This window comes from Pararge aegeria, chromosome 23 (genome assembly GCF_905163445.1).
Source record: "Pararge aegeria chromosome 23, ilParAegt1.1, whole genome shotgun sequence".
Taxonomy (NCBI): domain Eukaryota; kingdom Metazoa; phylum Arthropoda; class Insecta; order Lepidoptera; family Nymphalidae; genus Pararge; species Pararge aegeria.
Window position 1 is genome coordinate 8,849,332 of NC_053202.1, and position 20,665 is coordinate 8,869,996.

A 20,665-nucleotide genomic window follows, 5' to 3' on the forward strand; every position below is an offset into this window, starting at 1 on the left:
GTACTTCAGTAAATAATGTACTTAAGTATATAATGAACCTAAGTATATAATGTAATTAAGTATATAATGTACCTAAGTATATAATGTATTCAAGTATATAATGTACTTAAGTATATAATGATTTAAGTATATAATGTACTTAAGTAAATAATGTTCTTAAGTATATAATGTACTTAAGTATATAAAAGTATATGATGTATTCAAGTATATAATGTACTTAAGTATATAATGTAATTAAGTATATAATGTACTAAAGAATATAATGTATTCAAGTATATAATGTTTTTAAGTAAATAATGTAAATAAGTATATAATGTACTTAAGTATATAATGCATTTAAGTATATAATGTACTTAAGTATATAATGTGTTCAAGTATATTATGTACTTAAGTATATAATGTTTTAAGTAAATAATCTACTTCAGTAAATAATATACTTAAGTAAATAATGTATTCAAGTATATAATGTTCTTAAGTATATAATGTGTTCAAGTATACAATATTCTTAAGTATATAATGTATTTAAGTATATAATGTACATAAGTAAATAATGTACTTCAGAATAATGTATTCAAGTATATAATGTACTTAAGTATATAATGTATTTAAGTATATAACGTCCTTAAGTAAATAATGTACTGAAGTATATTATGTATTAAAGTATATTATGTACTTAAGAAAATAATGTACTTAAGTAAATAATGTACTTAAGTATATAATGTACTTAAGTATATAATGAACTTAAGCATATAATGTATTTAAGTATATTATATACTGAAGTATGTAATGTTTTTAAGTATATAATGTAAATAAGTATATAATGTACTTAAGTATATAATGTATTTAAGTAAAAATGTACTAAAGTATATAATGAACTTAAGCATATAATGTATTTAAGTATATAATGTACTGAAGTATATAATGTTTTAAGTATATTATGTACATAAGTAAATAATGTACTTAAGTATAATGTTCTTAAGTATATTATGAATTTAAGTATATAATCTTTTAAAGTAAATAATGTACTTAGGTATATAATGTACTTAAGTAAATAATGTACTGAAGTATATAATGTATTAAAGTTTATTATGTACATAAGTAAATAATGGAATTAAGCATAATGTATTCAAGTTTATAATGTACTGAAGTATATAATGTATTAAAGTATATTATGTACATAAGAAAATAATGTACTTAAGTAAATAATGTACTTAAGTATATAATGTACTTAAGTATATAATGAACTTAAGCATATAATGTATTTAAGTATATTATGTACTGAAGTATATAATGTTTTTAAGTAAATTATGTAAATAAGTATATAATGTACTTAAGTATATAATGCATTTAAGTATATAACGTACTTAAGTATATAATGTGTTCAAGTATAATATATACTTAAGTATATAATGTACTTAAGTAAATAATGTACTTCAGTAAATAATGTACTTAAGTATATAATGTACCTAAGTATATAATGTAATTAAGTATATAATGAACGTAAGTATATAATGTATTCAAGTATATAATGTACTTAAGTATATAATGTACTTAAGTATATAATGTATTCAAGTATATAATGTACTTAATAATATAATGTATTTAAGTAAATAATGTACTTAAGTATATAATAATTTAAGTATATAATGTACTTAAGTATATAATAATTTAAGTATATAATGTACTTAAGTATATAATGTACTTAAGCATATAATGTTCTTAAGTAAATAATGTATTCAAGTATATAATGTACTTAAGTATATAATGTATTTAAGTATATAATGTACATAAGTAAATAATGTACTTAAGTATAATGTATTCAAGTATATAATGTACTTAAGTATATTATGCTTTAAGTATATAATGTACTTAAGTAAATAATGTTCTTAAGTAAATAATGTACTGAAGTATATAATGTATTAAAGTATATTATGTACTTAAGAAAATAATGTACTTAAGTAAATAATGTACTTAAGTATATAATGTACTTAAGTATATAATGAACTTAAGCATATAATGTATTTAAGTATATAATGTACTGAAGTATATAATGTTTTTAAGTAAATAATGTAAATAAGTATATAATGTACTTAAGTATATAATGCATTTAAGTATATAACGTACTTAAGTATATAATGTGTTCAAGTATAATATGTACTTAAGTATATAATGTACTTAAGTATATAATGCATTTAAGTATATAACGTACTTAAGTATATAATGTGTTCAAGTATAATATGTACTTAAGTATATAATGTACTTAAGTAAATAATGTACTTCAGTAAATAATGTACTTAAGTTTATAATGTACCTAAGTATATAATGTAATTAAGTATATAATGTTCCTAAGTATATAATGTATTCAAGTATATAATGTATTTAAGTATATAATGTACTTAAGTATATAATGTATTCAAGTATATAATGTACTTAATAATATAATGTATTTAAGTAAATAATGTACTTAAGTATAATGTATTCAAGTATATAATGTACTTAAGTATATAATAATTTAAGTATATAATGTACTTAAGTATAATGTATTCAAGTATATAATGTACTTAAGTATATTATGCTTTAAGTATATAATGTACTTAAGTAAATAATGTTCTTAAGTAAATAATGTACTGAAGTATATACTGTATTAAAGTATATTATGTACTTAAGAAAATAATGTACTTAAGTAAATAATGTTCTTAAGTAAATAATGTACTGAAGTATATAATGTATTAAAGTATATTATGTACTTAAGTAAATAATGTTTTTAAGTATATAATGTTCTTAAGTATATAATGAACTTAAGCATATAATGTATTTAAGTATATAATGTACTGAAGTATATAATGTTTTTAAGTAAATAATGTAAATAAGTATATAATGTACTTAAGTATATAATGCATTTAAGTATATAACGTATTTAAGTATATAATGTGTTCAAGTATAATATGTACTTAAGTATATAATGTACTTAAGTAAATAATGTACTTCAGTAAATAATGTACTTAAGTATATAATGTACCTAAGTATATAATGTAATTAAGTATATAATGTACCTAAGTATATAATGTATTCAAGTATATAGTGTACTTAAGTATATAATGTACTTAAGTATATAATGTATTCAAGTATATAATGTACTTAATAATATAATGTATTTAAGTAAATAATGTACTTAAGTATAATGTATTCAAGTATATAATGTACTTAAGTATATAATAATTTAAGTATTTAATGTACTTAAGTATATAATGTACTTAAGCATATAATGTATCAAAGTATATAATGTATTTAAGTATATAATGTACTGAAGTATATAATGTATTAAAGTATATTATGTACATAAGTAAATAATGTACTTAAGTATATAATGTATTAAAGTTTATTATGTACATAAGTAAATAATGGAATTAAGCATAATGTATTCAAGTTTATAATGTACTGAAGTATATAATGTATTAAAGTATATTATGTACATAAGTAAATAATGTACTGAAGTATATAATGTATTAAAGTTTATTATGTTTATAAGTAAATAATGGAATTAAGCATAATTTATTCAAGTATATAATGTAAATAAGTATATAATGTACTTAAGTATATAATGATCTTAAGCATAAAATGTACTGAAGTATATAATGTATTCAAGTATATAATGTACTTAAGTATATAATGTTATTAAGTATATAATGTACTAAAGTATATAATGTATTCAAGTACATAATGTAATTAAGTATATAATGTATTTAAGTATATAATGTAAACATGTAAATAATGTACTGAAGTTTATAATGTATTAAAGTATATAATGTATTTAAGAATATAATGTACTTAAGTAAATAAAGTTCTTAAGTATATAATGTACTTAAGTATAAAATGAACTTAAGTATATAATAAACTTAAACATATAATGTATTTAAGTATATAATGTACTGAAATATATAATGTTTTTAAGTAAATAATGTAAATAAGTAAATCACGTACTGAGGTTTATAATGTATTAAAGAATATAATGTATTTAAGTATATAATGTACTTAATTATATAATGTATACACGTATATAATGTACTGAAGTATATAATGTAAATAAGTGTATAATGTACTTAAGTATATAATGATCTTAAGCATAAAATGTACTTAAATATATAATGTATTTAAGTATATAATGTAATTAAGTATATAATGTATTTAAGTATATAATGTATTCAAGTATATAATGTTCTTAAGTATATAATGTACATAAGTAAAAAATGTACTTAAGAATAATGTATTCAAGTATATAATGTACTTAAGTATATATTGATTTAAGTATATAATGTACTTAAGTATATAAAAGTATATAATGTATTCAAGTATATAATGTACTTAAGTATATAATGTAATTAAGTATATAATGTACTAAAGTATATAATGTATTCAAGTATATAATGTTTTTAAGTAAATAATGTAAATAAGTTTATAATGTACATAAGTAAATAATGTACTTAAGTATAATGTTCTTAAGTATATTATGAATTTAAGTATATAATCTTTTAAAGTAAATAATGTACTTAGGTATATAATGTACTTAAGTAAATAATGTACTGAAGTATATAATGTATTAAAGTTTATTATGTACATAAGTAAATAATGGAATTAAGCATAATGTATTCAAGTTTATAATGTACTGAAGTATATTTATTTTTTATTTATTTAAACTCTTTATTTGTATACCACAACATTTAAAATATAACAAAAACAGAAACATCGAAAGAAGTAGTAATACAAAAGGCGGCCTTATCGCTTAATAGCGATCTCTGCCAGGCAACCTTAGAATTAGGAAAAAAAAGAGGAGAATAGACTGCTGGTGGTACAAATATTAAAATACATACATGCAAATAACTACATGCTAATACATAAACTAGTGTGCACAAATAGATAAAAAGTAAATAATATAATAAATATAAAAATAAACTAATATATATAATAGCAACACTTACATAATTAAATACTTTTAACATACAATAAATGAGTAAGTACATATATACATACTATTAAAAGTCGTTAACAATATAATGGGCCTTAACTGCTCTTTTAAATATCGCCAGTGATTTGGATCGTCGTATGCTCAATGGAAGCGCATTCCACAATTCCACAGCTCGTACGCTAAACGAACGCTTATAAAATTTTGTCCTATGATAAGGCATACACAGCGTCAGCGCACGGCACGATCTTACACCAGATTGCTCACCAAGAAAAGTGAACTTCTCTTTTAAATACGAGGGAGTATTTAGATGAAATAACACACAGTACAGAAGAGAAAGTACATGCATATCCCGGCGACGACGAATAGGAAGCCACTTGAGTTTTTGTCGAAATTCGGAAACATGGTCATATTTGCGAAGGCCAAATATGAACCGAATAGCAAGATTTTGAAGACGCTCAAGTTTATTAAGCTGATCCTCGGTCAGATTAAGAAAGCTTGCATCCGCATAATCGAGAATAGATAGAAAGAGAGAATGTGCTAGCATAACTTTGGTCGGAATTGAAAGAAATGATTGCAGCCTTCGCAACGAGCTCATCGCCACAAACACTTTCTGACTCAGCTCTTTGACATGCGCTGTCCATGACAATTCCCGGTCGAGGTATACACCAAGATCTTTAACAGAGTCACAAAAAGGAATAGCGATGCCATTATAAATAACAGAAGTAATGCTCAGCCAATCAACCCTCGCGATCATTCCTGAGCTACCAATAACGATAGCTTTTGATTTTGCAGGATTGACCTTTAGCCCATATTGCCTGCTCCACTCAGAAATTGCAGCCATATCATTATTTATAGCTGCAACAGCAGAACCAAGATTTTGAAGGGTAGATGAGCGATATATTTGGATATCATCTGCATACATGTGATAGAGAGAAGAGATGTTTTGAGTAATAGAGTTAATAAAAATAGAAAAAAGTAAAGGAGATAACACGCCACCCTGAGGTACCCCAGCCGCAACATCACACCAAGACGAAAAGGACTCGTCAATCTGAATGCGCTGTCGACGGCCATTGAGGTAACTCCGAAACCAGTCTATTACTGATGGAGATATGTTAATAGAGCGTAAAAGACTAAGCAAGATGTCAAAGTCAACTGTATTAAAGGTAACTGTACTAAAGTCAAGCAGAATAAGAATTGTTAACTGCTTGTTATCCATCGCCCATCGAATATCATCAGTTACTTTAGCAAGAGCAGTAGCCGTACTATGACCAGGACGAAAGCCAGATTGCAAAGAACTGAGAAGGTTATTCTTATTAAGAAAGAGACTAAGTTGTTGAGATACGAGTTTTTCAAGAACTTTTGAGAGAAATGGTAATATAGAAATGGGGCGAAAATCAGAAAACGATGAAGGGTTGTTTTTTTTTAGGTAGAGGAATAATCTGAGCAAACTTCCATTCTTCAGGGAATTTGCTACAAAGAATGGAAGAGTTTAAGATATGGGTTAGAATAGGGGAAACAACGTCAAGAATTGGAATGATCATATTACGGGTAATGCTATCTACACCAACAGCATTCGATGCAATGGATGTTATGCTCTTCTTAACATCACATTCAGTAAAAGACTCGAAGGTAAATGGTAAAAAGTTAGGAGTTGAGTGGGAAGAAAGAATTCTAAGAGTACGTTCTTTATCGGAACTATTAATTGTATCAGAAGTAGAAAAATGTTTATTTAGGAGTTCGATATCAACGTTAATAGAAGATCTATGAGATGATTTACCAACTCCAAGAGACTCAAGAAACTTCCAGGTTTTAGCAGTGTCACCACTTTCAACAGACTTATGAATATGGCGTCGTTGAGCATCCCTACACAATGTATTACAGCGATTCCGTGCTTTATGATATTTTTCCCGGTTAGCGTCAGTACTATTTGTTTTGTATTTATATTTCGCCGCGATCTTTTTGTCCATTAAAATTTTTATCTCTTCTGATAACCAAGGCGCCGGTAGATGTTTCAGCTTGATTGGTCTTAACGGAGCATGCGTATCGTAGAGTTGCGTTATCAGGGAATTAAATATCTCAATTTTGCGGTCAACTAAATCAACAGCTGCGATAACCGCCCAGTCCAGATGACTTGCATCATCACACAAGCGACGGCTGTCAATTCCTCCAAAGTTACGCCGCAGAAGAACCCTCGATTTTGCTTTAAGTGGACGTATTTTATATGAAAGATAAATCAAATCATGGTAAGAAAATGCATCGGCAGGACACTGGCCATGCTTAAAGACGAAATCCGGAGAAGATACCATAATAAGATCAAGAAGAGAAGGAGTACAACCAGGAGAATAATGCGTAGCAGCAAGGGGCAGGACAGACAAATTACAGGATTCCACTGTAGTCAAAAATTTCTTGCTGCGATAATCATTTTTGAGTAAACACGTATTAAAATCTCCAAAAATAATGGAGTGGCTATAAAGAGGAACTTCTTTCTCTAATAAGGATTCAAATGAACGAAAGTAGTCAGAAACGTATGGTGGACAATAGAACACTCCAAGAAGAATTTTGGTATGGGAAATAAGAATATAATGATATAATGTATTAAAGTATATTATGTACATAAGAAAATAATGTACTTAAGTAAATAATGTACTTAAGTATATAATGTACTTAAGTATATAATGAACTTAAGCATATAATGTATTTAAGTATATAATGTACTGAAGTATATAATGTTTTTAAGTAAATAATGTAAATAAGTATATAATGTACTTAAGTATATAATGCATTTAAGTATATAACGTACTTAAGTATATAATGTGTTCAAGTATAATATGTACTTAAGTATATAATGTACTTAAGTAAATAATGTACTTCAGTAAATAATGTACTTAAGTATATAATGTACTTAAGTATATAATGTACTTAAGTATATAATGTATTCAAGTATATAATGTACTTAATAATATAATGTATTTAAGTAAATAATGTACTTACGTATAATGTATTCAAGTATATAATGTACTTAAGTATATAATAATTTAAGTATATAATGTAGTTAAGTATATAATGTACTTAAGCATATAATGTACTTAAGTAAATAATGTATTCAAGTATATAATGTACTTAAGTATATAATGTATTTAAGTATATAATGTACATAAGTAAATAATGTACTTAAGTATAATGTATTCAAGTATATAATGTACTTAAGTATATTATGCTTTAAGTATATAATGTACTTAAGTAAATAATGTTCTTAAGTAAATAATGTACTGAAGTATATAATGTATTAAAGTATATTATGTACTTAAGAAAATAATGTACTTAAGTAAATAAGGTACTTAAGTATATAATGTACTTAAGTATATAATGAACTTAAGCATATAATGTATTTAAGTATATAATGTACTGAAGTATATAATGTGTTCAAGTATAATATGTACTTAAGTATATAATGTACTTAAGTAAATAATGTACTTCAGTAAATAATGTACTTAAGTATATAATGTACCTAAGTATATAATGTAATTAAGTATATAATGTACCTAAGTATATAATGTATTCAAGTATATAATGTACTTAAGTATATAATGTACTTAAGTATATAATGTATTCAAGTATATAATGTACTTAATAATATAATGTATTTAAGTAAATAATGTACTTAAGTATAATGTATTCAAGTATATAATGTACTTAAGTATATAATGTACTTAAGCATATAATGTATCAAAGTATATAATGTATTTAAGTATATAATGTACTGAAGTATATAATGTATTAAAGTATATTATGTATTTAAGTTAATAATGTACTTTAGTAAATTATGTACTTAAGTATATAATGTACTTAAGTATATAATTTACTAAAGTATATAATGTACTGAAGTATATAATGTATTAAAGTATATTATGTACTTAAGTTAATAATGTACTTTATTAAATTATGTACTTAAGTATATAATGTACTTAAGTATATAACGTTTTTAGTAAATAATGTAAATAAGTAAATCACGTACTGAGTTTTATAATGTATTAAAGAATATAATGTATTTAAGTATATAATGCACCTAATTATATAATGTTTTCACGTATATAATGTACTGAAGTATATAATGTATTCAAGTATATAATGTTCTTAAGTATATAATGTACATAAGTAAAAAATGTACTTAAGAATAATGTATTCAAGTATATAATGTACTTAAGTATATATTGATTTAAGTATATAATGTACTTAGGTAAATAATGTTCTTAAGTATATAATGTACTTAAGCATATAATGTATTTAGGTATATAATGTACTGAAGTATATAATGTTTTTAAGTATATAATGTAAATAAGTATATAATATACTTAAGTATATAATGTATTCAAGTATATAATGTTTTTAAGTAAATAATGTACTTAAGTATATAATGTGTTCAAGTATATTATGTACTTAAGTATATAATGTATTAAGTAAATAATCTACTTCAGTAAATAATATACTTAAGTATATAATGTACTTAAGTATATATTGTAATTAAGCATATAATGTACCTAAGTATATAATGTATTCAAGTATATAATGTACTTAAGTATATAATGTATTTAAGTATATAATGTACTGAAATATATAATGTTTTTAAGTAAATAATGTAAATAAGTATATAATTTACTTAAGTATATATTGTATTCAAGTAGATTATGTACTTAAGTATATAATGTATTTAAGTATATAATGTACTTAAGTAAATAATGTATTCAAGTATATAATATACTTTAGTATATAATGTATTTAAGTATATAATGTACATAAGTAAATAATGTACTTAAGTATAATGTATTCAAGTTTATAATGTACTTAAGTATATAATGTACTTAAGTAAATAATGTTCTTAAGTATATAATGTACTGAAGTATATAATGTATTAAAGTATATTATGTACTTAAGTTAATAATGTACTTTAGTAAATTATGTACTTAAGTATATAATGAACTTAAGTTTATAATGAACTTAAGCATATAATGTATTTAAGTATATAATGTACTGAAATATATAATGTTTTTAAGTAAATAATGTAAATAAGTATATAATGTACTTAAGTATATAATGTACTTAAGTATATAATGTATTTAAGTATATAATGTACTTAAGTAAATAATGTATTCAAGTATATAATGTACTTAAGTATATAATGTATTTAAGTATATAATGGACATAAGTAAATAATGTACTTAAGTATAATGTATTCAAGTAGGTATATAATGTACTTAAGTATATAATGTACTTAAGTAAATAATGTTCTAAAGTATATAATGTACTGAAGTATATAGTGTATTAAAGTATATATTGTATTCAAGTAGATTATGTACTTAAGTATATAATGTATTTAAGTATATAATGTACTTAAGTAAATAATGTATTCAAGTATATAATATACTTTAGTATATAATGTATTTAAGTATATAATGTACATAAGTAAATAATGTACTTAAGTATAATGTATTCAAGTTTATAATGTACTTAAGTATATAATGTACTTAAGTAAATAATGTTCTTAAGTATATAATGTACTGAAGTATATAATGTATTAAAGTATATTATGTACTTAAGTTAATAATGTACTTTAGTAAATTATGTACTTAAGTATATAATGTACTTAAGTATATAATGTAATTAAGCATATAATGTACCTAAGTATATAATGTATTCAAGTATATAATGTACTTAAGTATATTATGTATTTAAGTATATAATGTACTTAAGTATATAAAATATTCAAGTTTATAATGTACTTAAGTATATAATGTATTTAAGTATATAATGTACAAAAGTAAATAATGTATTTAAGTTTAATGTAATGAAGTATATAATGAACTTAAGTATATAATGATTTAAGTATATAATGTACTTAAGTAAATAATCTTCTTAAGTATATAATGTATTTAAGTATATAATGGACATAAGTAAATAATGTACTTAAGTATAATGTATTCAAGTAGGTATATAATGTACTTAAGTATATAATGTACTTAAGTAAATAATGTTCTAAAGTATATAATGTACTGAAGTATATAATGTATTAAAGTATATATTGTATTCAAGTAGATTATGTACTTAAGTATATAATGTATTTAAGTATATAATGTACTTAAGTAAATAATGTATTCAAGTATATAATATACTTTAGTATATAATGTATTTAAGTATATAATGTACATAAGTAAATAATGTACTTAAGTATAATGTATTCAAGTTTATAATGTACTTAAGTATATAATGTACTTAAGTAAATAATGTTCTTAAGTATATAATGTACTTAAGTAAATAATGTTCTTAAGTATATAATGTACTGAAGTATATAATGTATTAAAGTATATTATGTACTTAAGTTAATAATGTACTTTAGTAAATTATGTACTTAAGTATATAATGTACTTAAGTATATAATGTAATTAAGCATATAATGTACCTAAGTATATAATGTATTCAAGTATATAATGTACTTAAGTATATTATGTATTTAAGTATATAATGTACTTAAGTATATAAAATATTCAAGTTTATAATGTACTTAAGTATATAATGTATTTAAGTATATAATGTACTGAAGTATATAATGTTTTTAAGTATATAATGTAAATAAGTATATAATATACTTAAGTATATAATGTATTCAAGTATATAATGTTTTTAAGTAAGTAATGTACTTAAGTATATAATGTGTTCAAGTATATTATGTACTTAAGTATATAATGTATTAAGTAAATAATCTACTTCAGTAAATAATATACTTAAGTATATAATGTACTTAAGTATATATTGTAATTAAGCATATAATGTACCTAAGTATATAATGTATTCAAGTATATAATGTACTTAAGTATATAATGTATTTAAGTATATAATGTACTGAAATATATAATGTTTTTAAGTAAATAATGTAAATAAGTATATAATTTACTTAAGTATATATTGTATTCAAGTAGATTATGTACTTAAGTATATAATGTATTTAAGTATATAATGTACTTAAGTAAATAATGTATTCAAGTATATAATATACTTTAGTATATAATGTATTTAAGTATATAATGTACATAAGTAAATAATGTACTTAAGTATAATGTATTCAAGTTTATAATGTACTTAAGTATATAATGTACTTAAGTAAATAATGTTCTTAAGTATATAATGTACTGAAGTATATAATGTATTAAAGTATATTATGTACTTAAGTTAATAATGTACTTTAGTAAATTATGTACTTAAGTATATAATGAACTTAAGCATATAATGTATTTAAGTATATAATGTACTGAAATATATAATGTTTTTAAGTAAATAATGTAAATAAGTATATAATGTACTTAAGTATATAATGTACTTAAGTATATAATGTATTTAAGTATATAATGTACTTAAGTAAATAATGTATTCAAGTATATAATGTACTTAAGTATATAATGTATTTAAGTATATAATGGACATAAGTAAATAATGTACTTAAGTATAATGTATTCAAGTAGGTATATAATGTACTTAAGTATATAATGTACTTAAGTAAATAATGTTCTAAAGTATATAATGTACTGAAGTATATAATGTATTAAAGTATATATTGTATTCAAGTAGATTATGTACTTAAGTATATAATGTATTTAAGTATATAATGTACTTAAGTAAATAATGTATTCAAGTATATAATATACTTTAGTATATAATGTATTTAAGTATATAATGTACATAAGTAAATAATGTACTTAAGTATAATGTATTCAAGTTTATAATGTACTTAAGTATATAATGTACTTAAGTAAATAATGTTCTTAAGTATATAATGTACTGAAGTATATAATGTATTAAAGTATATTATGTACTTAAGTTAATAATGTACTTTAGTAAATTATGTACTTAAGTATATAATGTACTTAAGTATATAATGTAATTAAGCATATAATGTACCTAAGTATATAATGTATTCAAGTATATAATGTACTTAAGTATATTATGTATTTAAGTATATAATGTACTTAAGTATATAAAATATTCAAGTTTATAATGTACTTAAGTATATAATGTATTTAAGTATATAATGTACAAAAGTAAATAATGTATTTAAGTTTAATGTAATGAAGTATATAATGAACTTAAGTATATAATGATTTAAGTATATAATGTACTTAAGTAAATAATCTTCTTAAGTATATAATGTACTGAAGTATATAATGTTTTAAAGTATATTATGTACTTAAGTATATACGTACGTAAGTATATAATGTACTTAATTATATAATGTATGCAAGTATATAATGTACTTAAGTATATAATGTATTAAAGTATATAATGTACTGAAGTATATAATGTTTTTAAGTATAAATTGTCAATAAGTATATAATGTACTTAAGTATATAATGATCTTAACCAAATAATGTACTTAAGTAAATAATGTATTTGAGTATATAATGTAATTAAGTATATAATGTACTTAAGTATATAATGTATTCAAGTATATAATGTACCTAAGTATATAATGTATTCAAGTTTATAATGTACTTAAGTATATAATGTATCAAAGTATATAATGTATTTCAGTATATAATGTACTGAAGTATATAATGTATTAAAGTATATTATGTACATAAGTAAATAATGTACTGAAGTATATAATGTATTAAAGTTTATTATGTATATAAGTAAATACTGGAATTAAGCATAATGTTTTAAAGTATATTATGTACTTAAGTAAATAATGTACTTAGGTATATAATGTACTTAAGCATATAATGTATCAAAGTATATAATGTATTTAAGTATATAATGTACTGAAGTATATAATGTATTAAAGTATATTATGTACATAAGTAAATAATGTACTGAAGTATATAATGTATTAAAGTATATAATGTACTTAAGTAAATAATGTACTTAAGTATATAATGTACTTAAGCATATAATGTATTAAAGTATATAATGTACTTATATATATTATGTATTTAAGTATATAATGTACTTAAGTATATAATGTATTCAAGTATATAATATACATAAGTATATAATGTATTTAAGTTTATTATTTACATAAGTTAATAATGTAATGTGTGTAGTATATAATGTATTAAAATATATTATGTTCATAAGTAAATAATGTATTAAAGTATATTATGTACATAAGTTTATAATGTATTTAAGTAAATAATGTACTTAAGTATACAATGTACTGAAGTATATAATGTATTAAAGTATATCATGTACTTAAGTAAATAATGTACTTAAGTAAATAATGTACTTAAGTATAATGTATTCAAGTATATAATGTACTTAAGTATATTATGCTTTAAGTATATAATGTACTTAAGTAAATAATGTTCTTAAGTAAATAATGTACTGAAGTATATAATGTATTAAAGTATATTATGTACTTAAGAAAATAATGTACTTAAGTAAATAAGGTACTTAAGTATATAATGTACTTAAGTATATAATGAACTTAAGCATATAATGTATTTAAGTATATAATGTACTGAAGTATATAATGTGTTCAAGTATAATATGTACTTAAGTATATAATGTACTTAAGTAAATAATGTACTTCAGTAAATAATGTACTTAAGTATATAATGTACCTAAGTATATAATGTAATTAAGTATATAATGTACCTAAGTATATAATGTATTCAAGTATATAATGTACTTAAGTATATAATGTACTTAAGTATATAATGTATTCAAGTATATAATGTACTTAATAATATAATGTATTTAAGTAAATAATGTACTTAAGTATAATGTATTCAAGTATATAATGTACTTAAGTATATAATGTACTTAAGCATATAATGTATCAAAGTATATAATGTATTTAAGTATATAATGTACTGAAGTATATAATGTATTAAAGTATATTATGTATTTAAGTTAATAATGTACTTTAGTAAATTATGTACTTAAGTATATAATGTACTTAAGTATATAATTTACTAAAGTATATAATGTACTGAAGTATATAATGTATTAAAGTATATTATGTACTTAAGTTAATAATGTACTTTATTAAATTATGTACTTAAGTATATAATGTACTTAAGTATATAACGTTTTTAGTAAATAATGTAAATAAGTAAATCACGTACTGAGTTTTATAATGTATTAAAGAATATAATGTATTTAAGTATATAATGCACCTAATTATATAATGTTTTCACGTATATAATGTACTGAAGTATATAATGTATTCAAGTATATAATGTTCTTAAGTATATAATGTACATAAGTAAAAAATGTACTTAAGAATAATGTATTCAAGTATATAATGTACTTAAGTATATATTGATTTAAGTATATAATGTACTTAGGTAAATAATGTTCTTAAGTATATAATGTACTTAAGCATATAATGTATTTAGGTATATAATGTACTGAAGTATATAATGTTTTTAAGTATATAATGTAAATAAGTATATAATATACTTAAGTATATAATGTATTCAAGTATATAATGTTTTTAAGTAAATAATGTACTTAAGTATATAATGTGTTCAAGTATATTATGTACTTAAGTATATAATGTATTAAGTAAATAATCTACTTCAGTAAATAATATACTTAAGTATATAATGTACTTAAGTATATATTGTAATTAAGCATATAATGTACCTAAGTATATAATGTATTCAAGTATATAATGTACTTAAGTATATAATGTATTTAAGTATATAATGTACTGAAATATATAATGTTTTTAAGTAAATAATGTAAATAAGTATATAATTTACTTAAGTATATATTGTATTCAAGTAGATTATGTACTTAAGTATATAATGTATTTAAGTATATAATGTACTTAAGTAAATAATGTATTCAAGTATATAATATACTTTAGTATATAATGTATTTAAGTATATAATGTACATAAGTAAATAATGTACTTAAGTATAATGTATTCAAGTTTATAATGTACTTAAGTATATAATGTACTTAAGTAAATAATGTTCTTAAGTATATAATGTACTGAAGTATATAATGTATTAAAGTATATTATGTACTTAAGTTAATAATGTACTTTAGTAAATTATGTACTTAAGTATATAATGAACTTAAGTTTATAATGAACTTAAGCATATAATGTATTTAAGTATATAATGTACTGAAATATATAATGTTTTTAAGTAAATAATGTAAATAAGTATATAATGTACTTAAGTATATAATGTACTTAAGTATATAATGTATTTAAGTATATAATGTACTTAAGTAAATAATGTATTCAAGTATATAATGTACTTAAGTATATAATGTATTTAAGTATATAATGGACATAAGTAAATAATGTACTTAAGTATAATGTATTCAAGTAGGTATATAATGTACTTAAGTATATAATGTACTTAAGTAAATAATGTTCTAAAGTATATAATGTACTGAAGTATATAATGTATTAAAGTATATATTGTATTCAAGTAGATTATGTACTTAAGTATATAATGTATTTAAGTATATAATGTACTTAAGTAAATAATGTATTCAAGTATATAATATACTTTAGTATATAATGTATTTAAGTATATAATGTACATAAGTAAATAATGTACTTAAGTATAATGTATTCAAGTTTATAATGTACTTAAGTATATAATGTACTTAAGTAAATAATGTTCTTAAGTATATAATGTACTGAAGTATATAATGTATTAAAGTATATTATGTACTTAAGTTAATAATGTACTTTAGTAAATTATGTACTTAAGTATATAATGTACTTAAGTATATAATGTAATTAAGCATATAATGTACCTAAGTATATAATGTATTCAAGTATATAATGTACTTAAGTATATTATGTATTTAAGTATATAATGTACTTAAGTATATAAAATATTCAAGTTTATAATGTACTTAAGTATATAATGTATTTAAGTATATAATGTACAAAAGTAAATAATGTATTTAAGTTTAATGTAATGAAGTATATAATGAACTTAAGTATATAATGATTTAAGTATATAATGTACTTAAGTAAATAATCTTCTTAAGTATATAATGTATTTAAGTATATAATGGACATAAGTAAATAATGTACTTAAGTATAATGTATTCAAGTAGGTATATAATGTACTTAAGTATATAATGTACTTAAGTAAATAATGTTCTAAAGTATATAATGTACTGAAGTATATAATGTATTAAAGTATATATTGTATTCAAGTAGATTATGTACTTAAGTATATAATGTATTTAAGTATATAATGTACTTAAGTAAATAATGTATTCAAGTATATAATATACTTTAGTATATAATGTATTTAAGTATATAATGTACATAAGTAAATAATGTACTTAAGTATAATGTATTCAAGTTTATAATGTACTTAAGTATATAATGTACTTAAGTAAATAATGTTCTTAAGTATATAATGTACTGAAGTATATAATGTATTAAAGTATATTATGTACTTAAGTTAATAATGTACTTTAGTAAATTATGTACTTAAGTATATAATGTACTTAAGTATATAATGTAATTAAGCATATAATGTACCTAAGTATATAATGTATTCAAGTATATAATGTACTTAAGTATATTATGTATTTAAGTATATAATGTACTTAAGTATATAAAATATTCAAGTTTATAATGTACTTAAGTATATAATGTATTTAAGTATATAATGTACTGAAGTATATAATGTTTTTAAGTATATAATGTAAATAAGTATATAATATACTTAAGTATATAATGTATTCAAGTATATAATGTTTTTAAGTAAATAATGTACTTAAGTATATAATGTGTTCAAGTATATTATGTACTTAAGTATATAATGTATTAAGTAAATAATCTACTTCAGTAAATAATATACTTAAGTATATAATGTACTTAAGTATATATTGTAATTAAGCATATAATGTACCTAAGTATATAATGTATTCAAGTATATAATGTACTTAAGTATATAATGTATTTAAGTATATAATGTACTGAAATATATAATGTTTTTAAGTAAATAATGTAAATAAGTATATAATTTACTTAAGTATATATTGTATTCAAGTAGATTATGTACTTAAGTATATAATGTATTTAAGTATATAATGTACTTAAGTAAATAATGTATTCAAGTATATAATATACTTTAGTATATAATGTATTTAAGTATATAATGTACATAAGTAAATAATGTACTTAAGTATAATGTATTCAAGTTTATAATGTACTTAAGTATATAATGTACTTAAGTAAATAATGTTCTTAAGTATATAATGTACTGAAGTATATAATGTATTAAAGTATATTATGTACTTAAGTTAATAATGTACTTTAGTAAATTATGTACTTAAGTATATAATGAACTTAAGTTTATAATGAACTTAAGCATATAATGTATTTAAGTATATAATGTACTGAAATATATAATGTTTTTAAGTAAATAATGTAAATAAGTATATAATGTACTTAAGTATATAATGTACTTAAGTATATAATGTATTTAAGTATATAATGTACTTAAGTAAATAATGTACTTAAGTAAATAATGTTCTAAAGTATATAATGTACTGAAGTATATAATGTATTAAAGTATATATTGTATTCAAGTAGATTATGTACTTAAGTATATAATGTATTTAAGTATATAATGTACTTAAGTAAATAATGTATTCAAGTATATAATATACTTTAGTATATAATGTATTTAAGTATATAATGTACATAAGTAAATAATGTACTTAAGTATAATGTATTCAAGTTTATAATGTACTTAAGTATATAATGTACTTAAGTAAATAATGTTCTTAAGTATATAATGTACTGAAGTATATAATGTATTAAAGTATATTATGTACTTAAGTTAATAATGTACTTTAGTAAATTATGTACTTAAGTATATAATGTACTTAAGTATATAATGTAATTAAGCATATAATGTACCTAAGTATATAATGTATTCAAGTATATAATGTACTTAAGTATATTATGTATTTAAGTATATAATGTACTTAAGTATATAAAATATTCAAGTTTATAATGTACTTAAGTATATAATGTATTTAAGTATATAATGTACAAAAGTAAATAATGTATTTAAGTTTAATGTAATGAAGTATATAATGAACTTAAGTATATAATGATTTAAGTATATAATGTACTTAAGTAAATAATCTTCTTAAGTATATAATGTACTGAAGTATATAATGTTTTAAAGTATATTATGTACTTAAGTATATACGTACGTAAGTATATAATGTACTTAATTATATAATGTATGCAAGTATATAATGTACTTAAGTATATAATGTATTAAAGTATATAATGTACTGAAGTATATAATGTTTTTAAGTATAAATTGTCAATAAGTATATAATGTACTTAAGTATATAATGATCTTAACCAAATAATGTACTTAAGTAAATAATGTATTTGAGTATATAATGTAATTAAGTATATAATGTACTTAAGTATATAATGTATTCAAGTATATAATGTACCTAAGTATATAATGTATTCAAGTTTATAATGTACTTAAGTATATAATGTATCAAAGTATATAATGTATTTCAGTATATAATGTACTGAAGTATATAATGTATTAAAGTATATTATGTACATAAGTAAATAATGTACTGAAGTATATAATGTATTAAAGTTTATTATGTATATAAGTAAATACTGGAATTAAGCATAATGTTTTAAAGTATATTATGTACTTAAGTAAATAATGTACTTAGGTATATAATGTACTTAAGCATATAATGTATCAAAGTATATAATGTATTTAAGTATATAATGTACTGAAGTATATAATGTATTAAAGTATATTATGTACATAAGTAAATAATGTACTGAAGTATATAATGTATTAAAGTATATAATGTACTTAAGTAAATAATGTACTTAAGTATATAATGTACTTAAGCATATAATGTATTAAAGTATATAATGTACTTATATATATTATGTATTTAAGTATATAATGTACTTAAGTATATTATGTATTCAAGTATATAATATACATAAGTATATAATGTATTTAAGTTTATTATTTACATAAGTTAATAATGTAATGTGTGTAGTATATAATGTATTAAAATATATTATGTTCATAAGTAAATAATGTATTAAAGTATATTATGTACATAAGTTTATAATGTATTTAAGTAAATAATGTACTTAAGTATACAATGTACTGAAGTATATAATGTATTAAAGTATATCATGTACTTAAGTAAATAATGTACTTAAGTAAATAATGTACTTAAGTATATAATGTACTTAAGTATATAATGAACTTAAGCATATAATGTATTTTAGTATATTATATACTGAAGTATATAATGTTTTTAAGTATATAATGTAAATAAGTATATAATGTACTTAAGTATATAATATATTTAAGAATATAATGTACTTAAGTAAATCATGTACTGAGGTTTATAATGTATTAAAGTATATAATGTAAAAAATAAGTAAATTAGGTACTGAAGTATATAATGTAAAAAATAAGTAAATAAGGTACTGAAGTATATAATGTATTTAAGTATATAATGTACTTAAGTATATAATGTATTCAAGTATATAATATACTTAAGTATATAATGTATTTAAGTTTATTATTTACATAAGTTAATAATGTAATGTGTGTAGTATATTATGTTCATAAGTAAATAATGTATTAAAGTATATTATGTACATAATTATATAATGTATTAAGGTAAATAATGTAC